At 40.0% G+C, this 18,056-nt stretch overlaps 1 long non-coding RNA gene across 5 annotated transcripts in view; it reads right to left on the bottom strand.

The window, feature by feature from the left end:
• LOC139607435 (uncharacterized) overlaps positions 1-10,580 on the bottom strand; it is a 306,610-nt gene extending 296,030 nt beyond the window's left edge. For all 5 annotated transcript variants that reach the window (XR_011684853.1, XR_011684852.1, XR_011684856.1 and 2 more), the window contains exons 1-2: positions 10,441-10,580; positions 9,547-9,649 (exon numbers count right to left, since the gene is read on the bottom strand). This is a non-coding gene — a long non-coding RNA (uncharacterized lncRNA). The remainder of the gene's footprint in view (positions 1-9,546; positions 9,650-10,440) is intronic.
• Between the last annotated feature and the right edge of the window lie 7,476 nt (positions 10,581-18,056).

The raw sequence follows: 18,056 nt of genomic DNA, 5'->3' as shown, positions 1-18,056 counted from the left end.
CCAACAACTTCACCACGTTCAAAGTCACTTAAATCCCCTTTCTTCCCCGTTCTGATGCTCAGTTTGAACTTCAGCAGGTCGTCTTGACCGTGTCTACATGCCTAGTTGCATTGAGTTGCTGCCATGTGATTGGCTGATTAGATATTTGCATTAACGAGCAGTAGAACAGGTGTACCTAATAAAGTGGCCAGTGAGTGTAGGTTTGAAATGTAGGCAGCAAAATTCTCATTCAGGCCTTAGCTCAGCCAGGCAGCTAGGATCTGAATCCTCACAACATCTTTCAGCCATAACTTAACCCGAAGTGAATGTTTAACCATCTGTTAAAGACATAATACTAGATTATAGTCCTGCTTGATTTGGCAATACCTGTGGTTACCATGGTAACACAAGTGCAGTCTAATACCACGGCAAACACTGCTTGAGCAGCCACTTTGTCAGAAACAGAAGCAACTAGAGTTTGCAACAGAACAAACGTGTGTTGTCTTGATATAAAGTAAATAATAGAAGGCTCCCTATGGCTGCTCTTTCCTCTTTCATTACTCTGTGCAATATTTAAAACTAATCTGAAGTTACATTTATTTACAAATCAACTGCAGCACACATTTTGAAGGAAACATAATTGTGGTTGGATTATTTTTCTATTAAAATTATGAGGGTATGTTAATTTATATATTTGGCACGTCACAAATACTGAACTTATCAGGCAGGTCTTTATTTCTAACTCCCTCTGTTTGATATATAGATTTGGTCATAGCAGTATTTTAGTGAAAATTTGCCTTGTTTTCTGCATTACATGTTCATGCAAACTCAACGCTTCCTGTAATCATTCCAAATCAAAAGCCCTAGCTCCAGCATTTCAGTGGACAGAAACACTTTATTTCTCAACAGGGCTTTTATTGCCGTGCTGCAGTAAGCATATTGTCTTAGTTTAGTCGGTAGTGTTGGTTTCTCTCTCTTCCTCCCACCCTCCTGCTCTCTCTGCTCAGTGTGCTTTATGTTTAGTTATTCCTCTACCTCCTTTAGAAATAACGATACATGTAATGAAATTAGTTTATTTATCATAATGGAGGTGAGGCTCAGTGTATTGGAAGTGCTCCTCCGCTTCCCTGCAGCTCCCGAGCGGCCAGGAAACCAGAGCAGTTCGGTAGACTACCTCTAACAAGAGGTGTAGCCCTAAGCCCCTGGTTAGCATCTATACACAGTCCGGAAATGTACCAGGTTTATATCCACTCGTTTCAAAAAAAGTCTCTAAATCTAGCGACAATGTGCTAAATTGACAACACTGCAGGGTGTGACATAAGATCACTCAGTCAGTCAGCGACTGGCCCCACTGTTGCGGTCCAGATGAAAGGAAATTGCCTCCCATTTGCTATTGCGCTTGACAACATCTTAAAAAATAACTCAAAAAGATTTATTTATTATAAAAATAGTTGCTGATCAATTTTCCCTCAATCAAATAATTGATTGATCGACTAATCATTTCAGCTCTAATTGAGAGGCAGTTTAATGGCTAATTGCATAGACGAAATGGCAGAATCAAAAATGGGGTTTGATTTCATGAAATCTTTAAGATTTAACTTCAAAGATGTTAAAACCTGACACTCAGACACAAGAAAATTAGTATTGTATGTAGTTTAAAACTGCAATCTGCTTATTAGAAGCTTATGTCATGGTACACAGAGGAAATTGTGGAGCTCTCACCAAGCATTTCATATCCAATCCCCACACACACACACACACACACACACACACACACACACACACACACACACACACACACACACACACACACACACTTTAAACCTCTCTCCACTGATAGCACACCCTGAAAGATCATAACAATAAACCAAAAAACTTCCAACCCCTGATTCAGAGTCTGTCAGAAGACAAAGACTCAGGCAAAGGTGGGTGGGCCAAGAACTGCACTCTTGTAGAAAGCCAGCGCTACAAAACAAAACTACCATTTCTCAGCAGTGCAACACATTTTTCCCCTCATGTCAAGCATTATAGTAATTTGGACCTCTCGATTGGCTTTCTGAGAAACATAATCATTTACCATATCTCTGTAATTACTGCTGATTAGTGAAGACTGAAATCGATTGATGTTATTTCCAGTGTCTGGGTTTAGCTTAACACATGATTACATGATTGACTTAAGCCAACAAACAAACAAAAAATCTATTTCACACAACTATTGATAATGCAGCAGTTTTAGTGATTTAATATGATGTTCATGTCTATAATGTTGACATAATTATACGCTGTGAAGTCATGCAATTTTTCTTTGCATTGAGAAATAATTACATGAGCAGTGAAGAAATGGTAATGAATTCAGAGAAATCAAGTCACAACTGCTGCCGAATATTAATCTGATCCAGGTGCTTAACTGCACCTACACATTCACTGATGCCTAATCCACGTGTTTGCAGAAAGAAAGAACAAGAGTAGGCAGTCAACTGCATGCAGCTTTTATCTGCTCTGTGAAATGACTAAGCTTGTTAGGGAGGGCTGGGAAAACATTGTTTAACCCCCTCGACAAAAAATACATTTCCAATTAATGCTGAAATATTAAATAAGTATTGCTGTGGTTCCTGAGTAATTTAAACCAGAGCTCACAGACCAGTGTGTTCCCTAATGAATGCAGTCGTTTGAATGAATTCAAATATAAAAATCAACAAATTACAATTTTTCTTACTGCCCAACCTAGTTTCTTATGTTTTTACCAAATCGATCCTTTCCAGGATCAAGCTCAGACATATCCCAGCATGAACTGTGTGGACAGCAGGATCACACCGCAGACAGGTTGCTGGGTCAACACAATCCAAAACCTCATTCACACCTGTGGGCAATTAAGTCTGTTGGTTGCGAGTCAAAACTGCAATTAAACTCATGCTCTTCCCCCTGTGAAAGCCCAGTATGCACCACATGACGTTAGCAATTTAGTTTTCATGATAGACAGCTTTTACATTTCCCAAACACACGGACAAAATACAAACTCAACACTGAGCATACATGATCACACAGATACAGTATAAAGATAGCAAATAATAACCAACAGATAATTTTATAACTGCCAAAAATGTGACAAATCATAAAAACCACCAAATCAGTTAACGTACTAGAAAATAACGGAATACTGTTGTCAAATTCATTCGATGGATAATAAAATTATTATATTAAATAATAATGCATCTCATTTGAACCAAGAACAGTATTATAATTTTTTTATGATGGAATAAAATGGGTATACTATTGAAAATGTTCTTGGGCCAGATGTGTAAGTTCCTGCCCCTGACTGGTGCAACAAACTGAGTTTGTTGTTTTCGGGTGATTAAGTCAATCTGCTGAATGCACACAGTTGTACACAGCGTCTCAATAAGAGCTTCAATCAAGCAACTTACGTAGAAACACGCGTGTGGGTGGAGCACAAGCATGTAGGGTCTCTAAGAGCTGTTACAGGGTCTCATTTTACCACTTTTGGCACTAATGCTAGTCCCCTTCAGTGACTTAAGGGCAACACATCACATACACCCATTGTTTTCTGTCAATCTGTCACACTTGTGGACAGTTGATGATAGCAATCCTGGGGTGGCATGTCGTCGGGATACGCCACTGTCTAATTTCCCAGCATCGTTGTGCCTCTCCAGAAAAGCAGCAACATCATCACATTATTCAAACCAATGCATTCCAGTTACTGGCCACTGCCCCACACTCATGCTTAGATGTTTTTTTAAGTTGCTTGTTATTTATTATTCTGATTGTAGTCGATTGTATGTGTGTTTTGTTGTAAAATTCTGTTTAAAAACTCTGAACATTGAGTGCATGAGTCAACATCAGAGTCAAGTCACAGTCCTGAGCCGTGACTTTGGTACTAAAATCCCGATCAAGTCACACCCCACATTCTAGCTGAAATTATCATCATGTCATTATCCAGCTCTTCCTTTTTCAACCATGCCCTGAGGAAGACCCAGTCATGGCTGAAACCTGTCAACGCTCTTTCCCTTTTTGTGATTTTTGTTACAATTTTTAACTGGTTATGGCCTAACACAATAAATGCATTTTAGCTACATTCTTGGCTCTGTGTGAGAGTGCCTGAAGAAAGCCCAGCAGCTTCCCTTTGCTCTTCAATTTATCAAGTCATCTGTTGAATCATCTGAACACCAACACAGTATTAAGACACACATGTCGGACTATAAATTTTGTTTTAAAATGCCAATAAAACACAGGAGAAGCCATTGTGATACATTCTTCTGTAACAAAACACGCTGATCGAGGCCATCCATCACCATATGACTCATACATAAAAATTGGATATGTATAGAAACACAGCCAATTTTCTTAAACAGTACAAGCTTTCATGTTTATGTAAACATGTGGCACTGTTCCATCTCTGTACATCACGTTTTGGGCGTCACTAATGAGCAACAGCATGATCTCCCTACTCTGCATGCACCGTTCAATACTCTGCCTTTGAATTTCATTCGTTCTGCTCAAGGTTAATTGTTTTCTAGGGCAGACACAAATGGCTTGTAAGTAGCATGTTCATGCAGCTGTTGGTACATGTTCTGTGTGTCTCTGAGTGTGTGTGTTTGTGTGTCTACCACTGCCACACCGAATCAACATCACAATTAATGTCAAATGATAAATAAAACAGGCGTCCATATGTTTACACACCTCTCGTATATGCACAGTGACAAACACACATACAAATGCATTCTGTAAGTAAACGCTCAGCTGTGTTTTCGCATGAATAAACAATCAGTCCACGTCAATCAGTCAAATGGAGTCACACACAAACAGGACGAAAAAACATGCACACATTACTGTCAGCAGTGATTTGGCCAGTGTGAAACCAGTGTGAGAATCTCCAGGTTACACAGCCAATTTTGCGGCAGTTCGTCCACTTGCATAAACATTTTCTGTCATGCTAACCTGACAGCTGCCTATTAAATTAATTTTAAATGAACCCACTAAGCAAATAAAAATATTAACAAGTAAATATTTATCCATGTTTAAATGTATTATAATGATTACATTACATTATAGCTACCAAAACGTCTGTGGTTGCAGTTTGTCCTGGGTAGTAATTCCTGCTCTTCTGTTTTCTATAACAGTAAACTGAGTATCTTTGGGTTGTGGACAGATGGATGAACAAAACAAGAACACATCAGCAAGGACTCTGGGAATATAAGATGGGCATTTTCTCTGTTTTTTGGCATTCTATAGTCCAAATGATTCATTGATTGAATGCAGATTAATCGATAATGAAAATGATCAGTTGCAGCACTAATACTGTTTTTTCCTGTCTGGATGTATAGCTCCTGATTTACTAGTGCTGCAGCTGATTAGACACATAGCTCCGGCTCTGCACTTTAGACTGACCTCCAGACTCATTACAGTATGTGCATGAAGGAGGTCACAGACACCAGGATTTCATAAAAATCACTATACTCAGAGCAGAGGGAGGAAGGGATGGTTTGATAGCCACATCCATTTTGGATCTGGTTCCATGTCAGAAAAATACCCGCCATGAGCCATGGAAGTAGCAATGAGACCCATACAAATCCAGCACATGTGTTTAAGGCAGAACAGGTCAAATCTGCACATGGAAAAACAATCAGAAAAGCCTTAGTAAATCTGGTCATCTGTGTGATTTATCTACATGAAAGAATGTTCCTCAGACAGACCTCTCTGTAAAACCATTTCTGGCCTAAACCCAAACTATAAGATGAATACTGTTACAGGACAAATGGCATTACAGTCTTCCTGATAACTTTAATGAACCGGAGAAACTGGAAGTCTGTCGTATGTGGGAGTGTTAGGAGCTCCAGGTGTTCTGGAGAGAGGTTCTTGAACCGATTTCAAAATTACCATCAAGTGTTGTTCCTGGAGAAGCCAAATTGTGTGTTTATTACATCCAGTATAAACCCTGAGGACTTTCCAGCAAAATAATTATGCAAACAAATTATATTCCAAACATGTAATTGCTTTAAAATGGAAGAGCATTCAAACACCCAATGAATTATGAAGTTGGCAATTCGGCCTTAGAAAAAATTTTAATTTCTACGAGGAGTGATGCTACTTCTACACCCTTCACAAAGTTGTTTTGCACTTGAAAAAGTATGGCTGTGAACAGTGAGGGCAGATGAGATGATGACCTGACAGTACAATAATCTTTGTTGTTCTGGTTGTGCTTCTGAGATGTAAAATAAATAGATAAATAGATAGAGATAAATAGTGCTCAACTCAACGTGATGATCTCTTTATGAGTCTAGAGAGTAGATTAGTAGCATTTCATGTAGCATCCCCATCCATCCAGCATTCACCCTCTAGTAAAGCCACCTTTGAGTCACTGGATTCCCAAAAGACACGCAACAAAATATTCCGATATGCAGAAATGAAAAGCCTATATGTTAACAAAACAAAATGAAAGCACTCCATAGGTGCCATACAGCCAGAGGGCTCTGTACAGTACATGTAAGAGGAAAATCATGCTTAATAATGAAAATCACTGAAAGCTAACTGCCTTACATGTGAGAAAATGTTCATTTCAGCTATAAATAATATAAAACCTTTGATTCCCCTGGGTGAGTTAGTAGCCTTTTGGCATTACATTATCATGAAGAAATGGAAATGTTTGTGGCATTACCAGATTACAAGTGTTTTACACACTGTGCAGTTATATTCATTTCATGAATCTCCCCAGAAGAACAAGATGAAAACCAAAATGTGCTGAACAGAGTGGAAGGTAGATGGTAAAGTGTGAATTCAGCTCTGTACTGCATGTTCAGTATCACACCTATGCATTCATTCGTAAAATCTACATGAGTGCATGTCCTGCTCCTATTACCCCACACACACACACACACACACACACACACACACACACACACACACACACACACACAGTTTACCATTGGTAGGGTTGCCTACAGCAGTTATTAAGGCTGTTATGGCCTCAGTGTGACCGACACAGTGGAGCTCCTGTTTGGAGACATAATTGACAGATAAACTCTATTATTTTGACGGCTGGGTACCGGAGTTAAACAAATAAATGCAAACAGGCACACACAGGCGAGCATGCACACACACATACATGCATGCACAGACTGCCGGGCCTGACCTGACAGCCATCTACCCTCTGGTTCCTGCCAGGTCAGACTCGTTAACTATATCCCACGGCCATTTAAAGCCACTTAGTAGAGGAAAAAACTCCCTCCCTCACTCACTCGTTCTCTCCATCTCTCCTGTCACTAACTCATTTGTTTTATGACAGTTTTTTTCCCCTCCACCTCGTCCTTCTCCCCCATTCACTGGGTTCTGGCCGTTTAGCAAAGCCTATTAGGGCCCATTGTCTTCTGAGAGCAATGGCCAGTCAAACCAGCACAGCCTAATCAGAGTGCAGGGAATTCATCACAATCTTAAGGGAAGAGAGCTGCTGATGCGATTTGTTTTTCTCTCACACCGTTCAAGAGGCAAAAATGCACACAGCTCAACTAAATAGCTCCGTGGAGAGACGGATAAAACAGTAAACTGTCGACTCTCAGGCCATTAAACTCACAGTCGTAAATATACAACTGCCACACTCCCACACCCAGCAAATCAATCACATTTAAGCTTTTTAGAGTATCAAAAGCAATTGTTCCTGAATTGCTAAATAATATGCAGGTCACAGAGAGACGAATTAGCATCTGCGAGTGTGGCTATCAAAACCAAGCTATATTTTTTCAGTGCAAGCTGCCACATCTGGCCCACAGACACTTAAATTGACTTGCTCATGCCCATCAGTCAGGCAGGCAATCAGTCATTTACACAGATAAACTGCTGTGAAGCCAGTCAGAAATCAGGTCAGCAAAGTGCAGAGGCAGCAAGTCTATAATACCTCAACAAGACAGGAACGTGCCACAAAACTAAAACAGAAAACTAAATTAAAAAAAAAAAAAAGAGAGTCCGGTAGGAATTCAGCATGCTGATCAAACAGCCAGCCAGTCATTCCTTAATTCAGCCATCCAGACATCCATTTAGTCAACTGAACATGAATAAACCTGATCCTCGGCTCTCTGTTTTGCCTCAACATATTTTGAATTGTGGATTTGCCTTGAAGATTTGACGAATGGAGGAATTAAAACTTAAATATGGCCAAATGCTGAATAAAAGTGGAGCTGACAAGCCCGTTTGTCTTGGTTTTAATTACAGGATGCTCAATTACTTTTCATTACTAATGTAGTTTGCTCTCTAATTTGCTTAAATGGGCTCTGAACCTGGGAATGGAAACCTTTTCATTTAATTGTCTAGAAAACAGAGACTTGGAACAGCTGATCACTTAAAGCAATGATCATTTATCTTATATTGGTTTATTGTTTTGTTTATGTGACCACCTAGTTGGTAAATTTTTAAGATATCATATTTCACATCACAAGATTGTCAGCCACTTCCCTGGGATTTCATTTGTTATGAGGAGAATGAACAATGTGTTTAAAAAAAGTATTTGGCATTAAGGCTGTGACCTCATCATTCATCATACTTTCTGAACCAACTACCAACCACAAACACCAACCGCAGTGCAGCCATTCCCAATAAAAGCACCTCCAATATTTTTGGGAAGTATCTAGTGAATTGAAATGGATAAATCTAAAGCCAGTGATCCACATGATAGACAGCAGCAGGCTAAAGCCGGGCAGACACCATATGGATTAAGCCGCACCAGCTAATGATTGGTTGCTGTTGTCAACATGCAGTTTGAGAGAGGTCACGATGCCTGAACGATCAGCGATCTGGTTCTCGGACCATCAGTTAGATTTTAAATTGGAAAATTTGGCTGGCTATCTCACAGCTTGAGCAGTTCCAATTTCCCACATGGCTGCTGTCAAAAGATCCAATATAAACTGTAGTGAGTCTTCTTATAATATTATTGGTGGTGTTTTCTTGTTGTGGCTGAAGTGTAGACCTGACTGAGATGGTGCTGTGATATTAAAACAGAATTTTTCTGCAGATCTGCCATCTCTGCAGCTCCATAATTCTCTTTCTTCTTACTTTCCGATCACGGTAGAATTGTACAAAGTAATGCTCCATTTCTCTCTTCTTCTCAACCTACTTAAAGATGTAGTCATCTTGTTTGAATAAACTTTACTGGAATTAGATATAAAATATATCTTACCTAAGTTAAGGAGCAAATACATTATTCTGCATAACCAATTCAGCCCATAACACTCAAAATACTGAAACATGGGTCATATTTCACTACTGACAATGTGAGACAAAGGCAAATTTAGTTGAGTTACTACTAGAATTTCTAATATCAGGCATTTTTATGGGTCCTTGCAGGAAAATCTGTGTTTTTCATTCATTACATTAGAAAGTATGCTAAGACTGTGAACTGTGAAAAGGCTACATAAAGACACTGTGAAAAAATATGTGCTTTTGTGAACATCTGTACCGATACAGAGCAGAAAACACACAGTACAAATTTTTACACCAGAATCTGATTAGACAATGACAATCTGATCAATAAGCAGAGTCCAATCCCAGGGCAGGTGGTTCTCTTACCCTCATCTCCACTGTAGGTCCTGAAAGGTGTAGTAGATTTTCAAGATGGATGACGATGCCAGCTATTCCTCAACCCAGTTGGGTTTATTTATATTTAATGATGCTGTGGACAATAATGGTAAACATTTACTGCCCTGCGTATAGAATTATTTGTAAACATCATTTCACAATTTTAAAATCTTTTTGACCCAAATTTGAGCCCATAAATAAGGGCCTCATTCTATTTAACTTTAGCAGTTTCATGCGCATTAGAAGTACTCGAAACCTTTACCTATGTCAAACCATCAACACAACAATGTAAAAAAATACTACAAGGTCCTGCATTCAAGACTGTACTCAAGTAAAAATATTATCAGATAATTGTACTTAAAGTAGTCGAAAGTAAAAGTGCTTAATCATATATCAATTTTTTTTCTAATATAAATCTGATACATTAATAAGCAGCATTTTATTGATGTAGAGGCACGAGGTGGAGCTGGTTTTAACTACTTTATAAACAGTTAGTTTAGTCCAGTGGTTCCCAACCAGGGGTCAGGCCTGTCAAAAGGCCCGGAAGGTAAATCTGAGGGGTTGTTAGATGATTAATAGGAGGGGAACAGAGAGTAAAACAACTCAGACATCTGAAGTCTGTGATAAGGATTCCCAAGAAGGTGCTGCTGGTTTTTTGTAAAGTTTTGCATTTGGGTAAAAAGTACACTACTGTCCTCTGAAATGTAGTGAAGTATAGCGAATAAGCATAAAGCAGCAGAAAAATTGAAATATTCAAGTAAAATAGCCTCCTCAACATTGTCCGTAAGTACAGCAAGCTACTTAAAAAAAAAAAAAAAATTGAATTGCTAACAACGGAAATACAGCACAAAGGTAAACTGTTTGTAGAAGCAGAAAAACATTTACAGGAGCTTGGTGAAGTGAAGCAGCGACTCCGGTGTCTTCTCTGCCGAAGTTAAAATCCTTCTTGGAGGAAAAGTTCACGTCCACAACAGACTGAGAAAGTGACAGCTGGCAAGGTGAAACCCAGCACCACGGTGGGCAGGGGTCACGACAGGTTAACGAGTCCGCTTTACGGCAAAGATGCGATCGAATCACGTCACAGAGTTTATCACCTGTGTACCTGCGGGGATTGCCTGATCCCAATTTGCGGCCTTTGCTCCATTTTCTCACCGCTACAGCTCAGAAGGGAGGGGTCATTAGTGCTTTTTCTTCCTTACACCTACAAATAAACACTAAAACGTTTTCTTTTATCTAAAACAATTAGAAAAACACTAAACATGTTTTTTGTGTTTCAATCATTTAAAGCACAGTTTAATTAAAGTTTTATTGATTTTTTTAGCACTGCATGGGAGCCCAATAAAGACTAAATGGGAAAACAATCAATATTGGGTCCAGCATGTTGAAATAGGCTGATTTAGCTGGGTAACAACTGTGGGCTTTTTTCACACCACTCCCATCTGGCCTTAAGAGGACCATACACAAGTGTTTTTAAACCTGCTAAAGATATTTGTACACCCAGCATGACACTCAAATGGCCATAAACAAATCAATAGTGTCAGCTGGGTGTACGTTAATAAATATAGAGGCTATTACATAACAATCAAATTGACTAAAATAGATTATCAAGAGACAAAACAGTCAGATGAAATGAATGGAGGAGGACAGTTGCCTGCTTTCCGTCTTTTTGTAGAGTATGAGATAACTGAAATGGCAGATTTGTTTGTCAGTACATGTTTGCTGGAAAGTCCGTCTTCTCCCATGTCAACTGATTTATTCAAACATCATAGATACACATAAACACCTCTGGTGCTGCTGCTGTCACTGTCTTTATTCAACAGGTGAAACCTTGCTTTATCTTTACTCCTCTCCTGCTCTCCTCCACTGAGCCACTCATCAATCATTTAAGGGGGGTGATACTGTATTGATTACCTACCTTTTATTTCCTGCCACTTGTTGCTTCCATAGCGGGGTGAGATTGGTTCAGTTACAAATTGTCGCCCCCTGCAGCCGATGAGGATTTATTCGTATACAGACTTTGATTCATTCCCAGAGGACACAGGGAGGTGACTGATGTAACAGCTTGATCCTCGGCCTGCTGTTGAAGGACGGACTCTCTGTCCTGTAAGCCTCTGTATACAATACGTGCATGTAAAGCATGTATGGACAAATACAGCAAATATAGCTCTAGGCCTGAGTATGTGGATGCATACAGAATTGATCATGTGAATTGTAGATATTGGATAGTGGAAAACTTTATATATATATAACCTGAGAAGAAGGATGCTGAGTTTCCCAAAGGGCACAAAAAGCAGAACTTACCTCCAGGCACTGCTCATACTACAAAAGTACAATATTGGTGTGATCAATAAAAACGAGGATGGTGAAAAGGTGCAGAGAGGGAAATGAATAATTTTTCACTGTTTGTTTACTGTGTGTGCATGAATATTTAAACTTCTGGATTAGACCTACACTGCATGTGTGTGGGTGTGCGCATGCTGGTGACTGTCAGTCATTTTAATTTAGAAAGAAATAACATTTCAGCAGTGTGTAATTAGCATATTTTTCATTTGTGAAGTAACTGTGATCCTCAGGCAAACACATCAAGCGCCACATTGTTTCACATATGGGACTGTATTGCATTGATTTAGGGAACAGGCACTGTTTTAAATGCTGCTAAGCTCCAAGGGCGGATGACAAGCGAGCTTTGATGTAACAGAAACATGAACAGTGATGACGCAGGTGGGATGTGGGAGCAATAATTGTGTCGATGAAGCAATATCGCAGCTATTTCTGGTCTTACTTTTTTAAAAAACAAAAACAAAACATAGTAACCTCACAGGAAAAATATATATATCCGAGGAGACTGAATCAGGTTCATTTCAACAGATTTAACAAGCTCTGTTTTTGAGGAAGAAAAGCGGAAATGTATAGAAAACCCACACATTTAAAATGGATGTCATCAGCATGCACTGCCAAGACTGTTGACTGCGAAGCTGCATGATAAATTACAGCATGATAAACGTGTGATCTCTGCAGGCTTACTCGATGAATTCACCCACATAATGGTAAGCGTCTCTAAATTAGTATGATGATGTCATAGACAAGCCACATAACATGGTTTTCATCATCTAACCCACAGGTTCCCATCCTTTTTGGTTTGTGACCATTTATTGTCAAACACATATAGCATATGAGCCCCCAGTAGCTCAACCAAAAACAAATCTCATATTGCTTCATTTTAATAAGGTGCTTTTCCACTAAAAGTTCCTAGAAATTTCATTTCACAAGGACTCATATGCAGTGGTAAAAGTTCCTCCAGCACATTATTATTTGCATTTCCACAGGAGAGACAACACCCTGGGAAAACGAAGCAAATTCTTTTACAAAATAACTCGTATTTCACCTCATTGATACGTGTGTTATGTCACGCTCTGCAAAAATGGATATCAAAGGCTGGGCTTGTTGTCAGTCCATTGGTCATAAAAGCTGTTGTTCTGTTTCATCCTGATGATTGATAATAAGCAAAACAACATGTTTGCAGCTTTTTTTAATGCTGAATGTACAACAATGAAAACACTAGTGTACTTGACCGATCGGTGATGTCAAGTGCTGCAAGCCCCACTCCAAAAGTTCCCGAACCTTCAGAGAGTACTGCCCACTGAGCAGGGACTCTTTGGGGGGGTGAAACTACCTCTCTGGATCAGAATTTAGACTCTGGTTCCTCCAGTGGAAACACAGTTAGGGGAACTGAGTTTCTTAAATATAGCTCCCTGTCCCTTGGAGAAAGTTCCTGTGGTGGAAACACACCCATGGTTTTCTGAGGACTGAAGATGTGTATCATTCCAATATTTCACCGGTAAATAAAAAAAGCAAAGATTTGAGAAAAGAATGAATGTAATAAATGTAATTTTGTGTAGCAGAGAAGTTTTTTCTTCTTTTGAACACTAGTGGATCACAGTCTACCTGACTGGTCAGCCACAGACGTGTATGTCAGACAGCGCAATGAGCAGCGCCAGTGCTCCTCCGGGCACCGTCCTGTCTCCCTTCCTTTTCACCCTCTACGCCTCGAACTCCAGGTCTAACGCTCTCAGATGGCTGCTGCTGTGGGGTGCATCAGCAGGTACCAAAAGGCTGAATACAGAGGTGGTGTGGAGATGTTTGTAGGGCCGCGGCGTTAGCTGAACCACCTGCTGCTCAGCATCACTAAGAAAAAAAAAGTTATCTGTGAACTTCAGGAGAAAGAAGACTCCACTGTGGCCTCCCTACATCCAAGATACAGATGTAGAGGTGGTTGAACTACAAATAACCTGTAAGTATAAAGCCTCTCGCCCCCTATGTGCCTTTCTGGATAAACACTGTTGCACGGTTAGAAAAAGATCGATACCACCAGGGGGCACCCCTGAACGCCACAGGAGATCTGTCCTCCCACTGGCTATCAGTCCACAACTCCTGTCTCACTGCTGGACACTGACAAGGATTACTGTATATGACGCATAAGAGAGGTGAGAAGCGGTTGGGAATGGTGGAGCAGGATGAAGGCTGCGGGGAGGGAAGGCTTTGTAAAGGATCTAACATGGCCTCTGGGCTCAGCAGACCCCCCAGGGGACCCTGTAAGAGAAGAGAGAGAAAAAGGGGATAAAGAAATGAGAACAAATGGTCATGCAGGGCAGGGGTTGTAGTGTGGTCACTGATGCACCTTTCTGTACAGTCTTTTTAGTGCTTACAGTTTATAACATTAACTGATACCCCACAGTTTCATTTGCATTGACAGTGCAGTTTGCAACTATATTTGTTCCACTTCTCATAAATGTCTTTTCTATTCATTCATTCATTAGCTGGACCACTTATCCTTATAGGGTTGCGTGGGGCTGAAGTCTATCCCAGCTGACATTGGGCAAGGGCGGAGCACACCCTGGACGGGTTGCCAGTCTATCACAGGGCTGACATATATAGGAAAACAACCATTCAAACATTCACAAAAATGCATCCACAGAAAATCATGGCAATGGCTGCTCTGGTTGACTGACAGCTTACAACTTTCATAAATCAGGGCACAGTACCACAGGCCGCCTTAAACATTGATTAAACATTCATTTCTGTCCCCTGGATTTTAAATTCACAGACATTCACAGTGTTTCAAGGACATTTTTTCCTCAAGCGTCATTCATTTTGGACTGTCAGCCATGGAGCAACAGATCTCTAGCATTTCTTGCTCAAGGCAACTTAATAGTAATAAGAGGGGGGGGGGGGGGGGGCTTTAATTTCTTCTAAGGTGCAGGGATTCAAACCAGAGCACACACACACACGTTGCGCTCTGCCTTCTGCACCATCCCACCAGTTCTCACAGCAGTAACAACCTCACCTATCCATCCACATGAGCAGACTAATCTTCTTCATCATTTATTCAGAAGTGATCATCTGTTCTTTAATTTTCTGAGAAGTCTCCCGGCTCTTTATTCTCTTCTTACGCTGACTTAAATGATGGTGCTGGTGTTGGCAGGTAATGATCTCAAACAAACAATAATACGATTGCTTTTTTTTGTTGTTGTTTTTCCCTCATTGAGCATTCATCCCAGCCAAGTCATTTTCTTTGTATTTTTCTGTTTTCAATTGTTTTGTCAGGTAATTGGAAAAATTGCGGTGATGGCAAACTCATGAATACAATAACAAATGCCTCTCCGAGAGCAGACAAACAGAGACACACCAGTCATATACTGATTGAAAGAGTAGAAACGGCGTGAAATTCCAACTCAGACAACACAAAAACAAGAACGCACTGACCTAAAGCAAGCTACACAACCTCCACTTTAGATTCTCAAATTAGGAGGAGCGCACCTCATTTTGAAACAATGTCATGATACAAGCCTTCATCAAATGGCAGCAAATGCATTCCTTCCACACAAATACTCCCCAGTGCCTTTTTAGAATGACTCAGCAGCTACTTCTCAGGGACCATGGAGACAGATGAAGGGAGTAGTTTAAATCACAGACTGTTTAAAACACAGTTACATATGAAGCTGGATGGAGCTCACTAGCTGGATAGTTGGCGGATATTTTCCTAAATACTAAACAGTGACAACAGTCAGCCTGGAGAGGAAGACTGAGGGACAGAGGAGAATGGAAATGAGACTGATCTTGTTGTTGATTATGCCAACCAGCCTAACATGGGGGAACGTGCCTGTAATTAAGAAACTTAATTTATTTTATCGCACAAAATGTAATATTGGTAATCTGCGCTGTAATAACTTGTTTTAAAACCCCATATCCCAACTCATTTTATTATTGCAAGCTATAACTTCTTGAATCTTGTGCGACATCTTGTCCAAATTCTCAAATATGCTGTAAAAAAAAGGGAAAAAATGATAAACCATAGAAAAAAGCAGCTTTTACTTCATCAAAAAGATCCATCCCTATTTGATCACAAGAAGCCTACAGAGAAACGACCAGGGTTTTAATCATGCCCCCAAGGTCATTAAATATTGAGATTCAGCAGATGTAACAGCTTTTAACCTCAACCTGAAGTCCACTGACAACACTTGTGGCTCTAACAGCCAAACCAAATGCCTGTTCACAAGTTCATGATGAAACCCGCACGCTTCTCCACGTCTCCTTTCCACCCCCCCACCCCCACCCCCACACACACACACACACACACACACAACCTCCACACAAGCAGGATGCCATGCATGGACGACTACAGATGTGTCAGACTAACAGGCCAGCACCAAGTGAATAAATCATCAAACAAGTGTACACAGATGAGGCTCCACCGACTGAAATGCAGTTCAGCCAGTGCTGCTGAATAATGCATTCTGCCTCATGAAGTTCAAATTATGTTCACTGGTCATGTTTTTTTTTCTCTGGAGATTACACTACACTGGGCTCGTGCAATGTCCCATTTCTTGCTTTTAATGTTATTATTACAGGGTGAACTTTGACCTCGCCTGTGTTGTCCTGCAACAGAGTGCACTCATACATACATATCGATTTAAGGCGAAATGCCACAATTTCAGCACTAACTGTCTTGTCAGAACAGCAGAAATAACCTACCCAGGGTAAAAGCTGAAAACAGCTGCTAGCTGCAGCCATGATGCATTATTAAGAAAGTAATATTGATTATAGCCACTTTAATCAAAACCATGATCATTCTCCAGCTTTAACCACGGTGTTTCTTTTAGCTGAACCCAACCACAAACTGGTGTAAAAGTCCTGCTCTTTATACAACCACCCAGCCCCATCACTTCAAAGGCAATGCATACTCTATGAACATAATCCAGGCAGTAATTATATATCTTTCAAGATTTATGAAAACAAATTAATAATAGATAAACATAATTTCTAGTTTTGGCTTGACTAGTATGATGCTTAAACCTGGCAGAAACAGTGCTGTACAAAAAGTATAAACTAGAAAATTCTCAATAATAAAACTTCTGTTTGACAAAATGAATCACCACAGGTCAAATCCTCTTTAGCACAAATCCTTAAATTTACTCTAAAAATCTTCACAGTGTTCTCACATAATCGACTCCAAAAAAATCATTGCATTATTTCAGACCTTATTCACATCTCTACCAAGAAAGAGAATCAGGAGTTCTTAATATTCAAGCTAAGATGGAAGTAAAATAGCGGGACATCGGAGAAAACAACATGGGACAGTTATTTTCCCACTCAACTCACATGGGGTTAGAGCGAGGACAAATCCAGCAGGAGGGCATGGTGAGTTCATGGGCAGGGAAGTCACTGTGAGTTCATTTTGCACATCCTTAACTCCATGGGTCTGAAACTTTGAGGATGAATTAAACCTTTATCAAAAGGGATTTTCAAGTTTAAATCAAATAAACTACTTAAAAGATGTACTGGGAGGTGGTTTCGATGTGGAGCGCAGCTGAACGTCCACTGACAGCACACATGGCGTTTCATAATTAAATGGCTTAATTTGTGCCGATGCCTTATTTTCAATACTTAAAATTTCAGTGCTCGCTTTGCCTCAAGCCTTCATATATATATATATATATATATATATATATATATATATATATAGATATATATATAGATATAGATATAGATAAAAGATACATCTGCTTATGCTTAGTCAATAGTGTGTAACTCTGAGCAAAATGTTATCAACAAATAGATCTAGACTGTAGCTATAATAAAGCAAGGAATTAATGGGGATTAGATTGCCAGACCAAGGCGGTTTAACACAATGACAACAATGCTCAAGTCAAACTGAGACTTTTTGACACCCTGTCACTGAAAACTTCGAGCTCTTTTCTGACTCAGGGAGAATATTGCTATTTTTGCCAACATGAAACACGGAAGCCGCGTACACAATAATGTAACTTTTTGCCTGGAGTCAGGAAACTGAATCATTAGTCATCACTTCTTCCCCTCATTTGGTCAGGTTCACGCCCCCACATCCATTGTGATGAGCTGTCTACCTTGCCTGCGGTGTCCTCAAAGCTGCCACAGACGCTGGAGAAGGGAATCTTCAAGAGGAAGAGTAACGCCAGAGTCAC

The sequence above is a fragment of the Trachinotus anak genome, unplaced genomic scaffold (genome assembly GCF_046630095.1).
Source record: "Trachinotus anak isolate AG129_WGS33_773 ecotype Australia unplaced genomic scaffold, CSIRO_AGI_Tana_v1 ptg000024l, whole genome shotgun sequence".
Lineage (NCBI taxonomy): Eukaryota > Metazoa > Chordata > Actinopteri > Carangiformes > Carangidae > Trachinotus > Trachinotus anak.
This window is presented reverse-complemented; position numbering and strand designations above follow the sequence as displayed.